Source organism: Nilaparvata lugens, chromosome 1 (assembly GCF_014356525.2).
Source record: "Nilaparvata lugens isolate BPH chromosome 1, ASM1435652v1, whole genome shotgun sequence".
NCBI lineage: Eukaryota > Metazoa > Arthropoda > Insecta > Hemiptera > Delphacidae > Nilaparvata > Nilaparvata lugens.
The window spans coordinates 11,788,773-11,808,509 of NC_052504.1; the positions used below are offsets into that span (position 1 = coordinate 11,788,773).

General features: G+C 33.5%; 1 protein-coding gene across 2 annotated transcripts in view; it reads right to left on the reverse strand.

Moving 5' to 3' along the window:
• LOC111045751 (acyl-CoA Delta(11) desaturase) overlaps nucleotides 1-19,737 on the reverse strand; it is a 43,983-nt gene that overhangs the window by 23,435 nt on the left and 811 nt on the right. The window contains exon 1 of one of the 2 annotated variants that reach the window (XM_039430117.1): nucleotides 12,275-12,414. The exons of the other annotated variant lie outside the window; for it this stretch is intronic. The gene's annotated coding sequence lies outside the window, so the exon portion shown is untranslated. Of the gene's footprint in view, nucleotides 1-12,274; nucleotides 12,415-19,737 lie in introns of those variants that run through there. 2 annotated transcript variants of the gene reach the window in all.

Genomic DNA, 19,737 nt, shown 5'->3' on the forward strand with positions numbered 1-19,737 from the left:
CACTTTGGAAGTCAATGTGCAGATGATTAATTAGTAAGACCTATTCAGAAAACAAATGTTTACCATGATAATTGTTCGAGTTTCCTGAGCTGTGACCTTGGAAATAATTATTGGCTTGCAATTTGGATGTCCCTTTCAATATTGACGGTATAGGCCAATTCACAGCCAATGTCTCATTATCAGTTCTGATCTCCAATGGATGAATCTAGAACTTTCTTTCAGTGCCGTACTCTATAATATCCACTGTTTATAAGCAGTATTATTATTTTGAAAACATTATTTGGATCTTCATAAATAAATAATCTCGTTGAAGCCGTGTTTATAAGGATAAGGATATGTATAGGGGATGTAAATGTGGAAGAAAAAGTTGAAGTTTTTCCTTTAGTCCAGTCAAATGGTCGTTTTTCAGGAAACAGCCCCGAATGAATTTTTCTCGGCGGTTCTATATGTATTTTAGGACGCTGAATTCGAACGGGGTTTTTGGAGGTTTGGAGGTGAATCTGGCGTGTCAGCAAATTTCAGATTCGATTTCAGCGCCCCGAAATACATAATTATAGAACCGTCGAGAAAAATTCTTTCGGCTAATTTCCTGAAAAACGATCATTTGACTGGACTATTTATCAGAGACAAGCAATATTATGCTTATCCTTTATCTATGCTAGACACAATAAAGGAGTTGAATAGGCATCTGTATCCACCCAGAAATTCACAAATCAGCCCATATATTATTTTTTTTTTTAACAACCGGAAATGCAACTCCTGTAGTGTGAACCTATATGGCAGTATGTGATTGCTATATACTGATTTAGTATTAGAGGTAGTAGATAGTGATGAAGGTTATAATAGGTAATGATACATTTTCAGTTTGAAAGTCGATGCAATCTTTACTTGATAAACCTGGTCTGAGTCACGTTCCATTCTCTTAGTTTGATCATTGGCCAATATTGGAAAGCTCAACTAAATTATAACTAGAAAGATCTAGCATTTTTCTGATAATGGTTTGAAATTCAGTTTTTTTTCAGTTCAAGTTTTGAAATTCAATCACCTACTAACATCTAATAGAATGTATGAATGAATCGTACTGTATTATTCTAATATATTATAATATAATCGTAATTCGTAAATATTGTATTGTAATGTAATGAATGGCTCAGTATCATTGACTGTGGCTACTTAGAAAATCTAGTTTTATGAACTTCACATTGCATCTATTTTAATAGATCTGATGTCAATAGAATTATGTATTTATTTACCTAATAAAATATTGAGCCCCTGTCAGTCCCAGTCCAAATTTGTTCATTCTTCAGTAATGTGAACTAGATAAGAGAGACAAGTTCTAAATAAGTTCTTTTCGGTGATTTGTGAAGGACATAAGGGTTTTGAAAAATTAGCTTATTCGAAAGAAAACGAACACGATTTTTTTATAATTTATTGCAAATTTCAGTAGCAAAATCGCTTGTAGCTGCATTTTGATTTGCTGGATTATTATTTTAATGACAGTTAATTTCTCTCATATTGAAGATTGAAGCTGAAAAGAGAATTAATTTGATTGATACCTGAAACTATTATCCTAGGAAAGACCTAAATACCTTATACTACTTATAATCCTTTTCAATTCTGTAGGTATATGTGGCATAGTATTAACCATTTCAATAGGATACGGTTGAGGCGTTTTATTCACACATCAGTATCAGTATACGTGTTCAGTTCAGTGAAAATATTCTTCCTATGAGTTCTAATGCAATAATTCATACCCGCTCGGCCGGGCTGAGTAAGAATGGTCCCATTACAGCTCATCTGAATAATATTTTCACTGTACCGGTCACGTACACCGAAACTGAAACGTTGTAATCCGCCTTTATTGTCCAAATTTTTTTTTGCAAGCCTCTTCAGCTATTTTTTCAATGGGAGTTGACCTTTATAAATTATTATAATAACATTGGGTTTACAGTATAATTATCTGATACTAAATATAAATAAAAATAGAAATCCAAGTACACTTTTAAAATTGTTTGGTTACAACATGTTTCGGTTACATGATGATGCCATTATCAAGACTTGATAATGCCATAATATAGCCGAAACATTTTGTGACTAAACAATTTTAAAAGGGTACTTTTGGATTTCTATTTTCATTAATTTTATATTCAATAGTAGCTCTAAAGAAAAATACTATTATCTCATACTGTATGTTTTATTGACTCCGATTCATAAAACTATAATATTTTGATTAATGAGTGGAATCATGTGGGTCTCAATTGATATTCATATCCTTCAACCAGGGATGTCCACCCCCCAGCCCAATAAAGCACCCCCACTGAATATCCAAAATTTAGTAACACCATCCCCTCCACAAATGGAAAAATAAAGTGTCCTGTGCACCTTAGGATCTTTGCTGACCTCTTTGGAGCTCACAAACCCGAGAATTCCAAGAACACAGTCAGTGAGTTTTAATGGTATACTATCATAAGGCCTTTTTGCTGAGGATGGTGCATATATGAGCTCCAGTATGGTGCGTGGGTAATAAGAAGAATAATGATGAGAGATGAGTGGCCCTAAAGTGGACCTTTATGCGAGTTCCGAATCACCAGGAAGCGATTTGTTACGATTTGAGTCATTTTAGAAATATTAGGTCTGATAGAAATATGGTCTGCCATTGCTAATATCACAACTAATATCCTATTATATAAAGCGAGCAATTTCTGTATATCTGTTTATATTTTTATATCTGGTTATATGGTTATTATTTATGTTCAACGGATCTCGAAAACGGCTCCAACGATTTTCACGAAATTTGGAATATAGTGGGTTTATGATATCAAAATTCGATTGCACTAGATCTCATCCCTGGGAAAACTCGCTGAAGGACATAAAAAGGATAATTCATCCTTGGAAAAACAGATGATGATTTCGTCGTCTGTCGATAACAGAAGATGTGTGTGCCTGAGTGCCTGTGTGGGAGATCAGTTGTGTAATCAATTAGCTTACCGTATCTCGCGAGAAATTTAGAAATTTTAATTTCATATTTTTAGTGTATAAATCAAAATTCGGGAAAGAAACAGTTTTGGGCTGTGCCTGTTAGTCCTTCCCCAATCATTTCAAAGAATTGAGTTCTGTTTATCAATAAATAAATAACGAGCAAAGCTCGGTGCCCCGATATTTAATATAGATTCAAAGTTACATGTGTAGGTGAAATGAGTTTACATTGCTGATGGAATGAGTACAGTCATGAGCACAATCATGAGGACAGCCTATGTTCAATTATAAAAGTCTGGAATCAAACAAATATACAACTCTTGAAAGTACTTGAAAAATTCAACTGTTTACTCCAGTGATTTTTTTTCATAAATTATCTGTCAACTCATGGAATGCAAAGGGTGCTAAGGAGTTCTAATAGAAGGTATGGGTGACCTTGATAATGACCTTGAGAATTATGTGTTTGGTAATGAAATGACCATACACTCTTATATTATTTGTTCAGTCGGTACTCTTCAGAGAATGAAGTTTCTACTTGGAAATGGCTTCCTTGGGAGACTTCACTTCTCTGTCCTCTATTTGTTTTTCATCGATTGGGAAAACACTTCTTCAAGAGTCAGACTGGAAATTGATTTTAATGGCAAAACTAACATATAAAAATGTTCAATAAGGCAGAATGAAATTCCATCCTGTCAACGATTGAAACATTCAAGCTCAAGGCTTTTCATACCACATCAATTTCCCTACTGCCTGTTTTCCACTTACAATTCTATTATTACCGTACAAGTTTAGTGAGATTCTTTGTTGAAAACTCTATCTTCTCATTCGATTTTCATCTGAGTTCTATGAAAAGATAGCAATGATATGAAAAGTAATTAAGTTACTTGAATGACTTGATAATTTAATAGGCATGGTACTTACAGTTGTCGAATGAAACTGTTATTATTTGTCTTTGTGACTTTGAAGACTGCATTAAGTTTTCAGAGGCTTCAGAAGTGATAAATTATTCCATAACATAAATTATTGATATTGCTATTATTATTGACAAACGTGTTCAGAAACTATTTAATATCCTACTAAATACCGTAAGATCCACGTTGACATAATTTCCTCTACTCCTTTTTACTTTCAAAGAATTCCTAGAAAATTTATGCTTATAATTGGCATATCATAAGCTAATCAATAGTTTTTACTCAGTATCGTTTTTCTGTACGAAATCAACTTCAATCGTTGGCGAATTCTAAAATTTGGTTACAGATTTTTTATGTTATAGGGCGAGTAGATGCGACTTGAGATAATATCGAAATATCTCATTACTAGATAATATTTCTAAAAATATATTCAAAATTTATATGAAGGTAACCTATCAAACAAACTATAAACATGTTAAACTTGATTTGCTCCCTATCTGCTATAAATTACGACTGAAGGGGTTTCACTTGATAGGTGATCTTTTATATGACCAATTATCTTCTTTTCTTTAAAAATGGATTGTATCATTTCACACGGTTTCAGGAGTAACCACCCCTGGCTATATTTTAACAAAGTGTAGTGTACTATTCTACGATCTTATCAACACAATCCCAATATAGGTATTACATAATACATAAAATCATAAACAATGATCAAACATGATGACCTATCAATGATTAAACATTTGATCAAAGCAAATGAGGAAACATTTGATCATTGATAACAATAAAATTATTTTAGAAATGCAGCCATTTTTAGTCTATTAGACCAAATTTTGAACATATTTTTAGAAATATTATCTAATAATGAGATACTTCGATATTATCTTAAGTCTTATTACTAAAATATAGGCCTATAACATAAAAAAGCTGGAATCAAATTTTAGAATTCGCTAACGATTGGAATTGATTTCGTACAGAAAAACGATCCTGAGTAAAAACTATCGATTACCTCATGATATGTCAATATTATAAGCATGAGTTTTCTAGGAATTCTATGAAAGAAAAGACTAATAAGAGGAAATTATGTCTACGTGGATCCTATTTGGAAGGATATTAAATAGTTTTTAAACGCTTCTTTCTTCCAATTTCCGGTTCAGATTAAGAATACTCCTATTTAGGATTCGAAATATGGAGCTTTGGATGAATATAGTCTTGGAAAGTACCGTACTGCCTTCTAACATTTTTTTACTAGTGAACAAATTGTCATAGGCTACATAAAAATGCTCCACTATAATTACTTGGAACATATTGACATGTGGATATTTATTGAACAGTAACCATTCATGGTAAATAAATTTATCACGTTACTTTAGATTACTATTTACATGGTAGGTACTCAAGTACGGTCATTCCAAAAAAGTGACTTTTTATTATCAGTAGAAATTTCTTCAAATAGCATACGAGCTAATGAAGAGCAAAAATGATGCTCAAGTTGAAGAATATTTCTTTTCAAAATTCTTTATAATGTCAAAGACTTTCAAAGACTATTAGTCACGTAATCATCAATAAATTAAATTATGGATGAATATTCAATTATATATGTATATATAATATATATATATATATATATATATATATATATATATATATATATAATATATATATATATATATATTGTTTGCTCATAACAGTAATTATTTCTGTTTTGAAAAACTCAATTTTGAAGGCCCTAATGAAACAATTCGTTCCGAACACCTTAACTTTCATATCTTACTGGGATGATACCCTACAATCCATTTTTCCAATTCTTTTACTTTGTAAGGAATAAACCAAAAACGCCTCCACCATACAAATAAAGGTTAAAACATCTCGAGGTCTGGGATCTTGGGATCTCAGAAAAATCCTTTTATTACAATTAACCTGTTTTCGGTCCATGAAACTGCAAGATTTTCCAAAATTGGAGTGGTCGAAGCGAAACAGTGGCAAGCCAAATTTTCAAAAAAATAAATTCCAGCTGCCATAATATTTTCTAGGTTTTCATGCTCAACTATGAGCCCATGATCCAAATGATTCGAGAGTTTGACTCCAGGGATCGCTGTTTACATTTTTATATTACAGTGACTATGTGGTGGTTGCACAAAAGCCGGTTAAATTTTAACAGTGATTAATTTCACGAGAACCAATCAAAGTCTTTTCTAAAAGATTTTCTCTGATTAGTTCTTGTGAAATTAATCACGGTTGAATTTTAACCGACTTTTGTGCAACCGGACCTATAAGTAATGATGATTCTATAGCCTCTGTATTTGATATGAATATCAATACCAATATAACAATATATTATGAAATTCAACTTGGTTGTTGAGTCAAGACATGTGAAACTCCTCTTGTTCAAAGCTAGGAACACTGTATTGTGGCTTGACCCCATTTCGCCCCAACCCGTCAATTAGGGGTTTTAACCATAATATTCAACATAAATAAGGGTTAAGTGTAAGAGAGGGCCGACTGCGTCCTAACTTCGCCCTCCCAGGTATAAAATAAAGGCAGTCATTCTATTCTATAATTTATTCATCCACTAAAATAAAAGCTCATTTTTTTTAATTGTGTTTTTGTGTCGCAATTGTGACTCAAAAGAATCATAAAAACAGACCTATGTTTAGAAAATCTATTTTCCATCTTTTAGCAGCAAGAATAAAGAACAATATCATTAATTTGAGACATTTGGAGAGTTGTGTCCTGGCTGGCTAACACCATCAATTTTTCGACGCGCAGCCTAATCGTGCGTTGTTTTGTTTTTGGTGCGATTTCGTATAGTAGGCCTACCACATTGATTGAAGAAGCAGTGAGTTGCCAAGCGATAATGCATTAATCAAAAGACTCGCGCCTGTCACACTGGAAACACAAGCGCCTTCGCCTCCGTCTTGCATTTCGGTGCAAATGTCGTAATCAACATTCAAAATAAACACGATTGTGTACAAATGAAGTTGACGTAATTACACTTTCACTGACTAGACGTGCTCGCCAGAGATAGAGCCATCTTCAGCTCAATCGTCGCCTTTTGCTGCTGCTGCTCCAAGCTGAATTGACAATATCATATTCGGCACATCGAATGATGAACCGAATGCAATCGAAGCCAATCGCTACCTTCAAGGTTATTCCAATATATTAAATCTCGTAGGCAGATTTTATTTCATGATAAGGCTATTTCATTGTGATCTGTATATAGTCATATTTCTGTGTTGTGCAGGCATATGTGGTAAATATCCATATTGAATAAAAACGACTTGATATTTCAAAACCACTTATTTAGGGCCAATCCGCATCAGGCGTTTTTCAGACAAATCGGCAGTGGAAGCTCTACTCCGATTGGTAGATTATCAGCTGATTCCCGAACGATAATCGGAGAGCTTCCTGCACTGCCGACTCGTTTGAAAAACGCGTCGGCCCTCACTGAAACAATCTATCTATACATTTATACATTCTATATATTATTTATATAAAAGCGAAATGGCACTCACTGACTGACTCACTCACTCACTCACTCACTCGCAGAACTAAAAATCTACCGGACCAAAAACATTCAAATTTGGTAGGTATGTTCAGTTGGCCCTTTAGAGGCGCACTAAGAACGGATTTGGAAAAATTTCCAAAGATACGCCCAAAATTTTCGTTTTCCAGCATTTTTTAGCGTTTTCTCAGCTTTATCGAGAACAAATGAAGAGAAAATGTTCAAATTTGGTACAGAAGCTCAGCTAGGGTGTAATAATGTTGTGTTAGAAGGAATTTGAAATAACGCCAAAGATACGCCCAAAATCTGCGTTTTTCCACCGTTTTTTTTTATTTTTCTCAGATTTATCGAGAACAAATGAACAGAAATTGTTCAAATTTAGTACAGAAGCTAAGCTAGGGTGTAATAATGTTGTGTTAGAAGGAATTTGAAATAACGCTAAAGATACGCCAAAAATCAGCGTTTTTCCAACGTTTTTCTCAGCTCTCCTGCGTTTTCTCAGTACTTTGATTTTCTGATGGAATGAAGCATGCTCAAATGAAAAATGCAGGCGAGCGAAGCGAGCCCGCTGATCTCATTTTTGGACAATCCAGTCGGGGGTCCAGAGAGCGGAGCCCCCTGTTTAGACGGATATGGTGAGCGAAGCGAGCCTGACGGCTAGTATTGAATAAAAACGACTTGATATTTCAAAACCACGTATTTAGGGCCAATCCGCATCAGGCGTTTTTCAGACAAATCGACAGTGGAAGCTCTACTCCGATTGGCAGATTATCAGCTGATTCCCGAACGCCAATCAATCAGCCAGTCGGAGAGCTTCCTGACATACCGACTCGTTTGAAAAAACTCGTCATGTGGCTTGGCCTACACTGAAACAATTTGAGATATAAGTTTCGGTTGTCACATCATTATCAATCTCTAGAAAACTGAGAACTTATAAGACATTGAGCAGCAGAATAGTAGTATCGGTGAAGCCCTACGAATGGCTGTTAAGTGTTGACCAGCTTGATAGACTACAAATTTCGAAGAATTATTTTTTCATTCATTCACTTGTGGTAACAGTTACAGATCATATGCATATGTTAGGGATAGAACAACAGACTTGTCCCAAAACTACTCTAATCCCAAATTTTGTAATGAATAATAAATTTGTCCAAAAAATTGGTTAGGTTTATACTGTTCGAGTATATTATGAGTCGGAATTATGTCAAGTCGGTCTAAAATATTGAAATGATAGTAGACTTGGAATGCTTCTCCCCAAAGTATTAATGATTAAATCATTATCATCTAATAATTCTATTTATTTCTCGTTTGGAAATTTAATAGATACTGGCAACTAAAGGTCAACTACAATTGAGGCTATCACGTGAAACAAGTTCAATCTACTGAATACAGAAATAATTTTGGTGTGGGACAAGTACAATCTAGTTCCGAATGACAACATAGTTGATTTGTTCAAATTCTCATGACATTGTTGTTGCTGGAATTCCATTAAATGATGAAGAGCACAGTGATTACATTCTATACTATCCACACATTCTATACTCATTCTAAATTCTATATACTCTTCGGTGAAGAGCATAAATGAAAATGAAATAAATGAAATGAATAAGCTGTGTGTGAGCTCAGTGAGCAGAATGGAATTTGGAATACTCTTGAACTGTTCATAATTCATATGAACCGATGGAATTGAACCCACCCCCAAAATAATATTACATAGAAATAGTTTTTTTTTTGAATAAAAACTATAACAATGCAGTCTGCATCAAGACCCTTTGGGCTAACCCGGTAGACAATATAGTCTCCTATCCAAGACAAATAGAAAATGATAAAATTACTTTGAATATTAATACTTTTGAAATAGCTGTTGTATTTCAATAATAACCAGCAAACGACTAAAACTAAAACGGTAAAACCACGTTATGATATCTCATTTCCCTCATTTATTTTTTGGAATGAATTTCCTCATTTAATTCATAATTGGATGAATGTAGCCGAGAATGAATAAATTCTGGCTTCGCTACTAATATGAAGCTGTTGCTGATATAATTTGTCACATATTCCATCGAGAATAACTAGCCGGCAACCATGAACACTCGTTATTAAAAAAATTGTAATGTATTCATGCTATGACAATTAATTATAGATCAGGAAAGTTTCAATGCATCCATGACAAAAATATGTGTTTCAAATTTTAAATTAATTACAAGCGGAGACAAATCGATCATCTGAAAAGAAACCGAGTAAGAAATGTCATGAGGAAACTAACATCTTAACAGAAAAATCAGAGTAATTTTTCGCAGGATAGGACCAATTTAACCCACGAATCTCGGTCATATACTATAATACAGTCAACATATTTTCAGATTCACAACGTTTTGTTCCGATTTTCGATTCATATACCGTATGCGATCTGAATCCTAAGGTGCGTACAGATTTACGCGCCGCGAACATGAGAAATTCACTTTTAATCAGCTGATGCCAAGCTATTTATATCTGTATCTTACCGTTTCTGTAAAAATACAGATATAATCAGTGAATTGCTCATGTTCGCGGCGCGTATATATGTATGCACCTTTACAGGAACTAATAGGGAACGTAGGAACTAATTATAGGAGCTTAGAGAGAGATATTGTGGAAAAATTATGAAGAGGGTAAGAGCCTCAACATTCAACCGGTTCATTGAACTTTCCCGATGTTTCATAAGTAAACCACGTATGATTAATTCACATTTAGTAAATCCTCTAACCAAGATTTTTGGGTTGCTTCTTTTTTGCAAAACACGTAAAATCCATCGATGAATGCATTCGTGTGATTCCAATACGAATAGAGTGCAAGAATGAGACAGCGAACTTGTACAATTAATTGTCATGTTTTAGTGATGCTAACATACCACAGTAAGTTAAGATAACGCTCTACTTGCAATTCTTGAGATAAATGAGCTGGTAAGTCGTCAAGACTAATAAAAAATCATATTGCATTTAGTCTTATAAGCTTTAGGGTAAAGTGCAAATTAAAATGGGAGAGAACGAAGAATACATTGTCACTACTTTCTTAGCAGTTCAGTAACAAAAAAATCTTTTTTCTTTGGAAGCCAGATGAAATAGAGCATATTATTGCACTTGGCCGTTATGAAATTCACGTCTCATAAAAATGTTTTTATATTTCAAGCAGAAAGTGGAAAAGTGTTGAATTCCACATGAAAATAAAGTGAACTCTATATTTTCAACTGAATAATTCAGAATTCAAGGTAAATAAAGCTTCTACCTATCTATTTAGAAGTACGGAATTCATCGGTTATGATTTTTCTGCAAAAACATTTCTCATAAAGAAGTGAAAAATCCTAATCATTATAAAGAGAGTTCAACACCCAGTAAACTAATAGAAAAATACTCCATATCAACATTCAATTACAATATCAATGCCCAAATGCATCATTACACACGCAGAATGAATTAGAAAAAGCCATCATTCAGTCATCTATCCATTCATGAATTAATTTACAAATTCATTCATTTCCCGATCACATGTACATTACTCATTATTTCATCCATAAATCTAAGTCATTCGATTAACTAATTTTATTTTATTTATTTATTTATATTTTTTACAAAGAAGCACTGATTGGGAGAGAAAAAGTAAGGATACTCCTTGTAGTATTTATCTCCCAAATTTAAATAACATTTTAAAAGTCCAAAATAGGGTTATGATTTCACTTTACTAAAATTTAGTTCATTTTCACTCAAAAACAACGAAAACATAGATTTTTAAATTTTGACGGTTGAAAACAGAATAAAAAACGAAAATATCACACTAAAATCACCATTAATTGGAAAATTTTGAGTAATTTTACAAAATTTTGAGCCAGAAAAAAATTCATTCATCAAGTCATCCACTATAATTAACTAGCTTGTTAATTCATTTATACATTAATAATTGGTTCATTCTTCCGTTTATAGCTCTATAATCTTGATTTTTACGCAATTTAAGGCATAGTGTCGACCGGGAATAACATTTTTCATGAAATAATACGTCCAAAATGAACGTTTTTCACTGTGTTTCCTCACTTTCTTGATAACAACTCCACCAAAATCAAATTTGTTTCGCAATATTCTGTTCAGAACTTGAGAGGTTTGAAGATTTAAAAAAAAAATTACGTTTGAAGTGGATGTTTGTTAATTGGGGTTTGCTTTTTCAGAATTAATTTACAAATTCATTCATTTCTCCGATCACATGTACATTACTCATTATTTCATCCATATATAATCTAAGTCATTCGATTAACTAATCCATTCATCAAGTCATCCACTATAATTAACTCGCTTGTTAATTCATTTAATAATTTCATTAATAATTGGTTAATTCTTCCGTAACTCTATAATCTTGATTTTTACGCAATTGAAGGCATAGTGTAGATCGGGGATAACATTTTTCATGAAATAATACGTCCAAAATGAACGTTTTACACTGTGTTTCCTTACTTTCTTGATAACAACTCCACCAAAATCAAATTTTGTTTCGCAATATTCTGTTCAGAACTTGAGAGGTTTGAAGATTTAAAAAAAATTACGTTTGAAGTGGATGTTTGTTAATTGGGGTTTGCTTTTTCAGAAACAATGGAGCTGAAAATGTTTATTTGGATTGGTTGAGTTATTGGATACACAGGCGAACGAAGCTAACCGGCCGGGTTTTCTATCGGTTCCAACATCCCTGGGTTCTAGCGAAGTAAACCTGCCGATTGGTTCATAACTATTGCAATGACCTATTTAATATCTCTGTGAATATAACAACGTTAATAAAATTGAACGATTGATTCAAGAGGATTGTACAAATTCGGGTTACAGGTTCAATTGACAATGAATAGTTTAATCGAAATACTCACATCACACCATGCTTCTTTGATAACAGTAAATCAAATTCCCCAACTTTCACTACACTAGACATTCACTGATTCACCACTCTAAATAAAGATTCACCCAACATTCAGTCAACTCACTGTTTGATGCAGTCCTCCTATAATTGAATCGAAAATTCAACCAACGAAGCACTAATTGCTCATTATGCAACTGCCGCATTGAAAGGAAAAACAAAATGTTGACGTTACAAAAAAATGTAAACAAAAATATTTTACATTGTGTGACTGGTATCATCTTGAATGGAACTAGGTTAAAATTAGATTGAATTATTTTACATTAGGTTTAACATTGAAATACTTACGAACATTTCATTTCTAGGCCATTTCTATTTAACAAGTCTAACTAGGGGTGTTGCGTAAGGATATTTGTATATATATGTCCTTGATGACTTTCTTAACTTCTAGTTAGAATCTCTATCCAACTCTCTACGAATGTTTTTCCACTAAAATTGAAGATGGAATCACTTTAGGCTACAGTAGTTATAGATTACATTGATTTTTTGCTGGATGATGACCACATATTATTAATATTTCACTCGTGCGGTGGTGATGAGTGAATATGACCAAACCAATGACGACCTTGCCAGGAATATGCAATAACATAGTACTATTCCTTTTTGAAAGTCCGAAATTGAATGAATAAAAAACTGCATATAGCGTCAGCTATATTAATTGAATTTAGGCTAATTGAGACAAAATGATGAGAAAGTTAAATTTTAGTACGTTATCTCCTTGATTTTGGTTTCTTTTGCTAGAGTATTGAGTAATTGAAGTCAGTTGTCAGTTGAGTGAGGGAGCAACATATCATCGGAGCATTACTTGCATTTTCCTATCCTTTTGTAGAATCGTAGCCTACATGATACATTACATACAAAAAAAAAATTACAAAAAAATTTTTCACATGAGCTACATAATAAGTTCTCCGACCCATATTTTCGAAAAAGCATCTTCATCTCCATCGGCATCTTCAAGAATAAGTACGCCTTGCAAAAGTAGAGGGGTTCATTAATGGCTGAAGGTTGAATATTACGATAAAAAATTGAAAATTACGTACAAACTGGTAAATTACGATAGATAATTTATCGTAATGTAAATTACGATACAAAAATTAAACCTTATAAATTGGTAAATTGATAAATTACGATAAAAAATGGAAATTCTTGGAAATAAACATTAGAAATAGCAAAAACCTTCTAAATGAGTTCTACTTTCACTTAATGTAATAATGCCGACATTGGGGGGAGGCAAGCCATTTTCTACCCAACCCACGAAAAATCAATATAATAATCAATAATCTATAATATACGTAATCACTATAATAATCACGAATGATAACCACTCTGCGAGAAGGGGTGATGGTCATAATTCATGCATTTTTCTCCCCTCTTAATTAATGTTCGTATTGTTTATTCAAAACGCCAATAACTTTTATACCTTATTAATGTATTCCACTCATATTTCTACTGTTTCTATATATTCTATAGTACTAATAATATTATAATTCTATATATTACTGGCAGCACCAGTGCTTGAGAAGCCTCCCCCCCCTCGCAAACTCTATTATCTCGGCGCTGCTTACATTCTACTGTATCCACATTTCACAGATTTTAACAATTAGATCCATTGAGCAGTCTATCCTGTACCCCTTTACAATATAGAATCTCAAATTGTTTGACTTCTCAATGGAGAAATACTAGGCCAATATTGTTAAGAATGCAATCACTTGACATTCATAAATTATCTTCAGGTAGGAGAGATGAAATATCACTGTGACAAGTGGCAAGCAAATTCAGCAAGTCATTCTCGCAGATGTGAAATGATGAGTCATTCGATCTATCATCTCTTTTCATGCGTAGCCCTTGCTCGACTACAAGATAAGCTCTTGAGACTACCAATTTAATACAAATGGGCTCGGCAGTAACTGAGAGATAGCTCAACAACCATGAATCATTAATAGTTTCAATGGTAGTTTCATTACAGTAGGTAGGTAATAAACAGAAAATAGTCCAACGTACTTGGCGACTTCTAAACCACATAAAGTGGAACGGATCCGGAGAGTTACTGGAAGCAAAATTTCTCTTCAGATCATGGTACGGAATCTCAAGGTTACCTGGACAATAGATTCAACACTTACAAAGTATAAATATCAATAAAAAAAATTTAGGGTGCTATTTGAATAGTATTCCAATCTCAAAGTGACCCGAAATTGTTGCCTCAACCCCATAACGCACCAAACTCCAAATATACAAACAAATCCTTGATACCTGTTCTACTTGAAAATTCTCATGATTTTTCCAACAATAATTGAATTTTTGAAGCTTTAGGTTTGTTTTCATGAATTCCATACTTTTCACAAGTTCAATCCTACTAATGTATTTTAGACTCATAGTTCTTACTGATCCCCTCAATGTAAGGAGTGCCCACCCTCCAAGCCCATGGACACACCCTCCCCTTGAAGGGAAATCCAAAATGTCGTCAGAAGACGACTTATAAAGAATAAAGAAGACTACTGGAATTATAAAAATTGTCAGTCCAACCCCCCTCCCCCCTGTGTGCACCCCTGTAATAATATACTCTTAATGCTCTAGAATCAACGTTAAGATCCTTATTTTTAATATCTTTATATTCAAGTACAAGTCTTTATTATTCGAAGATGAGTTTGCCTGTAGTGATTATGAGAATGTAACCGCAAACGTTAAGTAGCTCTTATCCGTGAATTTTTGGTTTTTCCATCACAATCATAATAGAGCATCTCTCACTTACGTAACCTCTACTTACTAACGTGTATTTCATAGATTAAGTTTATTGAGTGAATATTGATGTCGTGGAACTTTTTCATAATTAAAGGAACTTGAAATATTGTCAAAAAATCCACTTTATTTTTATAAAATTTAAATAAGTATTTCATTGATGATCATCGCTCAATTAGTTTACAACTTCATAAATTTTAGTAAAATAATTACTGTTTTTGAAAGTTTGAAATATGACTAGGGGCATTGATTATTGTAAAATGTATCATATCAGAAAATTCGAAAATCAATCAAGTCTTCTATTTGATAAATTGTGTTTTATTAGTTTTCCACATCAATCCAAAGAAAAATATCATTTTTTGGAGTTATTTTGAATACCCTACTGAGCTTTATGTCATCTCTATTATTTCTGTTTGTCAAGGAAATGCAATTTTTCACATCACTTTTCGCAAGAATACGTAATCTTGAGAATATGATTCAGGCAGATCAGGTATTCTCTATAAGTGCATACACCAACGTTTAAGTAAAATAGGAAGATATTGCAAAACACTTGAGTAGTTGCGGTTTCAGTGAGCAGTAGACCATGGAGGCATAATTATTCCTTCATTAGTGATCAGAGGTTGGTATATTCATTTGATTCAACAAGAGGCATGAATGTTGTATTTTGAATATCAATTACCACCCAGCAAGAGGAAACTTTCCTTGAATGTACTTGAATTTTGAATCGAATTTGAATAGATGAAAATTAATTTTTCAAGTTCCAATTGCAAGAGAATCTTGAACAAAGAGAATTAGCACAGTTCCGACTAAATGATGCCAATTTCGTGAGAATTTATCAATAGGCTCCAGTATTCAAAGTCCACTGTTAGCGATCTGATTGGAAAGTTTCTCATGACAGGAATTTTTCACAATTTTTAGTTCTCACACCGCACTTAGTCTCGGATACCTATCAGATGCATCACAATGCAACCGAAAATAAATATATGTATCAGATAAGCCCCGCACACAGAAATCGATTTTTGTTCGTACGATTATTTGCCGTCCTTATAAATTCTATTAGATTAAACAGAAGATTTCAAACAGATGATGTTTGTCAAGTCATGTTTAATCTAATAGAATTCATATGGACGGCAAATAATCGTACGAACAAAAATCAATGTGTGTTTGCGGGGCTATATCTCTCTTTGTGACATATGATTTCATTTGAAATATGAATCTGATAGGCTTATGTATATTCAATTTTTGGTAAAACCTACTCGTATCTACATAAACATTAAAAAATCAAAGTAGGCCTACTCTTCTTTCCACTTTATTTCATTTCACATGACATTTTTCGACTTCTAATGCTATTTTCAAGTGAGTCACTTGAAAATTACACTAGAGGTCGAAACATGTGAGAAATAAAATAGAGTTGAAAAAGGTACTTTGATTTTTCAATTTTTATCTGATATGTTTCTATTGGACGATGCATTCACTCACAATGTTTTTCACCCATTATGCACTCTGGTTGATAACTAACAGAATTATTTTTAGTTATCAAGTGATCAAGTTTTCAAGTCCAGTAACATACTGTACTTTTTGTGAGTAGTATCTTGTTCACTTGTAACTTGTCGTGTTATAATTTTGTTAATATGTTGTATGAATTTCGAGTGAATAAAATTTGATTTGATTTTTGTTACAAAGTATTGATCAATTTTGGTAGAATCCATTGTTGACATTTGTCAATTGACCACTGTTTCAACATCAATACCTATTCGTCAAACTATGCACAACTACACATATGTTTGATTAATCAAAGCAATCCTTCAACAGAGTGCTGGTTAAATTTTAATCATGATTAATTCCACGAGAACCAATCGGAGAAGCCATCTTTTCAAAAACGCCTTCTCTGATTGGTTCTCGAGAAATTAATCACAGTTGAAAGTTCAACCGGGCTTTGTGCAACCAGACCAGAGAATGAAAGATTTTATTAGAAATTGCAGTTTAACCAACTGTGGAGTATTATACAGTAATAAAAGAATGAAAGCTCACCTTCTTCAATAATTATTATGAAACCTAATCCCTACACAATTTTTAGTATGTTTTCCTTTGATATTTTTTAAAACGGTCATGATGCAAATTGGAGATTTTAGGATATTAGTATGATATTATATTAAATGAAAAAGACTATGAAATTGTCACAAAAACTCAGATTTATTGATACTTAGGAAGATCGGTTTCGGTTATTATTCACCTTTGTGAATCTCTGTCACTCTCAATAACCATTGTAATTCACTATATTTTAATTCGTGGATATAGCAACCATCTTTCGTTTTTAGCAATCTGGTTTGATCCCGGTACTCACTACTCAGAATCTCAGATATATTAAATAAAAACGTCGATAATTGATCCATGAAATGTTCCAAGTCGTTATTAAATTTATTATTGTTCAAATATCCAATTATATCAGTGCCTGCAGCCTCAAAAGTGGTGAGAAACCTGAATGGATGAGCTATCGCTGAAATCTCCTGTTCTAGCAAGCTGATAAAACTTGATCTGTATAGGCAACCAACACAACTCAAGGCGCAAGTCGGCAGTCCAGCCAAACACACCACACAAAACACGTGAAAATCTTGACAACTCCAAACATTTTCTCTCAATGCGAGTTCAAAGTGTAACAAAGCAACTTGTAACAGAACTACACCTTAGGAATAGCCATGGGATATTAGCCTTAGAATAAATATCCATGTATAATTTTTTCAATTTATGCTTATATCAAGCTTTTGTTTTATTGATGAACTAAAAATGCTGGTTTTAACTTTCAGAGATAGAGTTTATCGTTTCTATTTAGTTAGTGACCTCAGTATTAAGTTATCGATTGAAAATTTGACATGTTGTTCTACGGGACTTCCCAGCTTGAAGGGAAGAGTTTGCGGTCAGAAAGATGGAGAAGAGTGAATGAGGATCTTGATCTGATCTGAGCTGATCTTGAAACTCTCATAAAAGGCTGTAGTATGATACCATTTATAAAGGCTCAGAGACTGAGATGGTTCGGACGTGTTTACAGGATGAATGAAAACAGAATGCCAAAAATATCACTCAAAAAGAAACTTCACTCGAGAAGGAAAAGGGGCATACCGAAAATAAGATGGAGAGACGAGATCAGAGATTATCCAATAAGGTTGGGCTATAGAGAATGAAGAAGATTGATTGAAGACAGAGAGGTTTGAAGGAATGTTGTGGTGGAAGCCAAAGCCCACACTGGGATGTAGAGCTAAAAAAATGGAAGAGTCTTTGGTGTTTAGATTGAATTCTCTAAGGGACTACTACCATAGATGAAGGAGCATATTTCTTGACTACTACCAAGGAGTAGTCTATGTACTATGGACTACTACCATAGATAAAGGAGCATATTTCTTGGACTACTACCAAGGAGTAGTCTATGTACTATGGACTACTACCATAGATAAAGGAGCATATTTCTTGGACTACTACCAAGGAGTAGTCTATGTACTATGGACTACTACCAAAGATAAAGGAGCATATTTCTTGTCTCTGCTACTACATAGTGGACCGGCGAAGGTAGAGGACAGCGGAAAAGGTAGGTAGCTGAGAATATTCAAAGTAATGCGTGTACTCGAATGTGTCAAAACATAGAAGGTGAAAAGAAGCAGAGACATTTAGATTCATGAATATTTTCAACATTCTCAGCTACTTTTCCCAGTACTCTTTACCTTCGCCGATCCACTATATTTTGGTCCTAGGAGAGGGTTATTGAAGCAATGAAAAGCAAGTTGTTGATTCTATACTGTCGTCAATAATATTGTGAGTTATACAGATACTTATACAGAATGCGTTATTAGAGAATGCAGTATATCACAACTGTATTCCATGTGAGCTCTGTACAATCATTGTGTAGCCTTTTACCTAGTAGTCTACTTCATCGATAGGTACTTTCTTCATTGATAACAATGGAGTCTAATTAGGCTTAACCTCACTGATCTCAGTCGGTTCTCTCTTTATCTTGATCGGTTCAAATGGGAAAGTCAAATTTATTCCATTGGTGACATAGAAAAGACGTCAAAGAATCCGATAAAAATGGATGAATGGAGAACTGCATAGTCCTTATTAATATCTACGACTTAACGTACCGTAAGTAATTAGCGTAGAGTGCTTGAAGAAACGGTACGATACTTATATTTGTAGGAAAACCCTAGCTTGTGTCAATTCCACATATGTAGCTCAAGCTTATAAGTATATCCAAGTAGTCTGGTGTATACTATCCAACTAAAGTTCATAAAATTGAAAGAATATTTTTCAATCGTTAATCACTCAAGGAATATTTCGAAATTGGATTGACAGCATCAATGCTGTCACGCACACCTATATCAGTGAATATATGTGCAATTTCATTTTTCAATTGCTCCATCATCCTCAATACGCTTAAAAAACGGGAACATAATATTATAGATGATATCTTATAAAAGTCGACGATTAGGATTGTGTACCCTACCATAGCCACCTCTAATACAGATGACCTATGACCCTACTCTTATATTACTTGTAATCTAGCAGTGGTTCTTTATTATTTTAAAATAGTTTTCCGCCGGCCCATACTTTAGTGTGATTGAGTTGCATTTTAGAAAGAAGATTGAGAGTTTATCTTCATTATTTGTCTGCGGTTCTTTGATAAATTAAAAA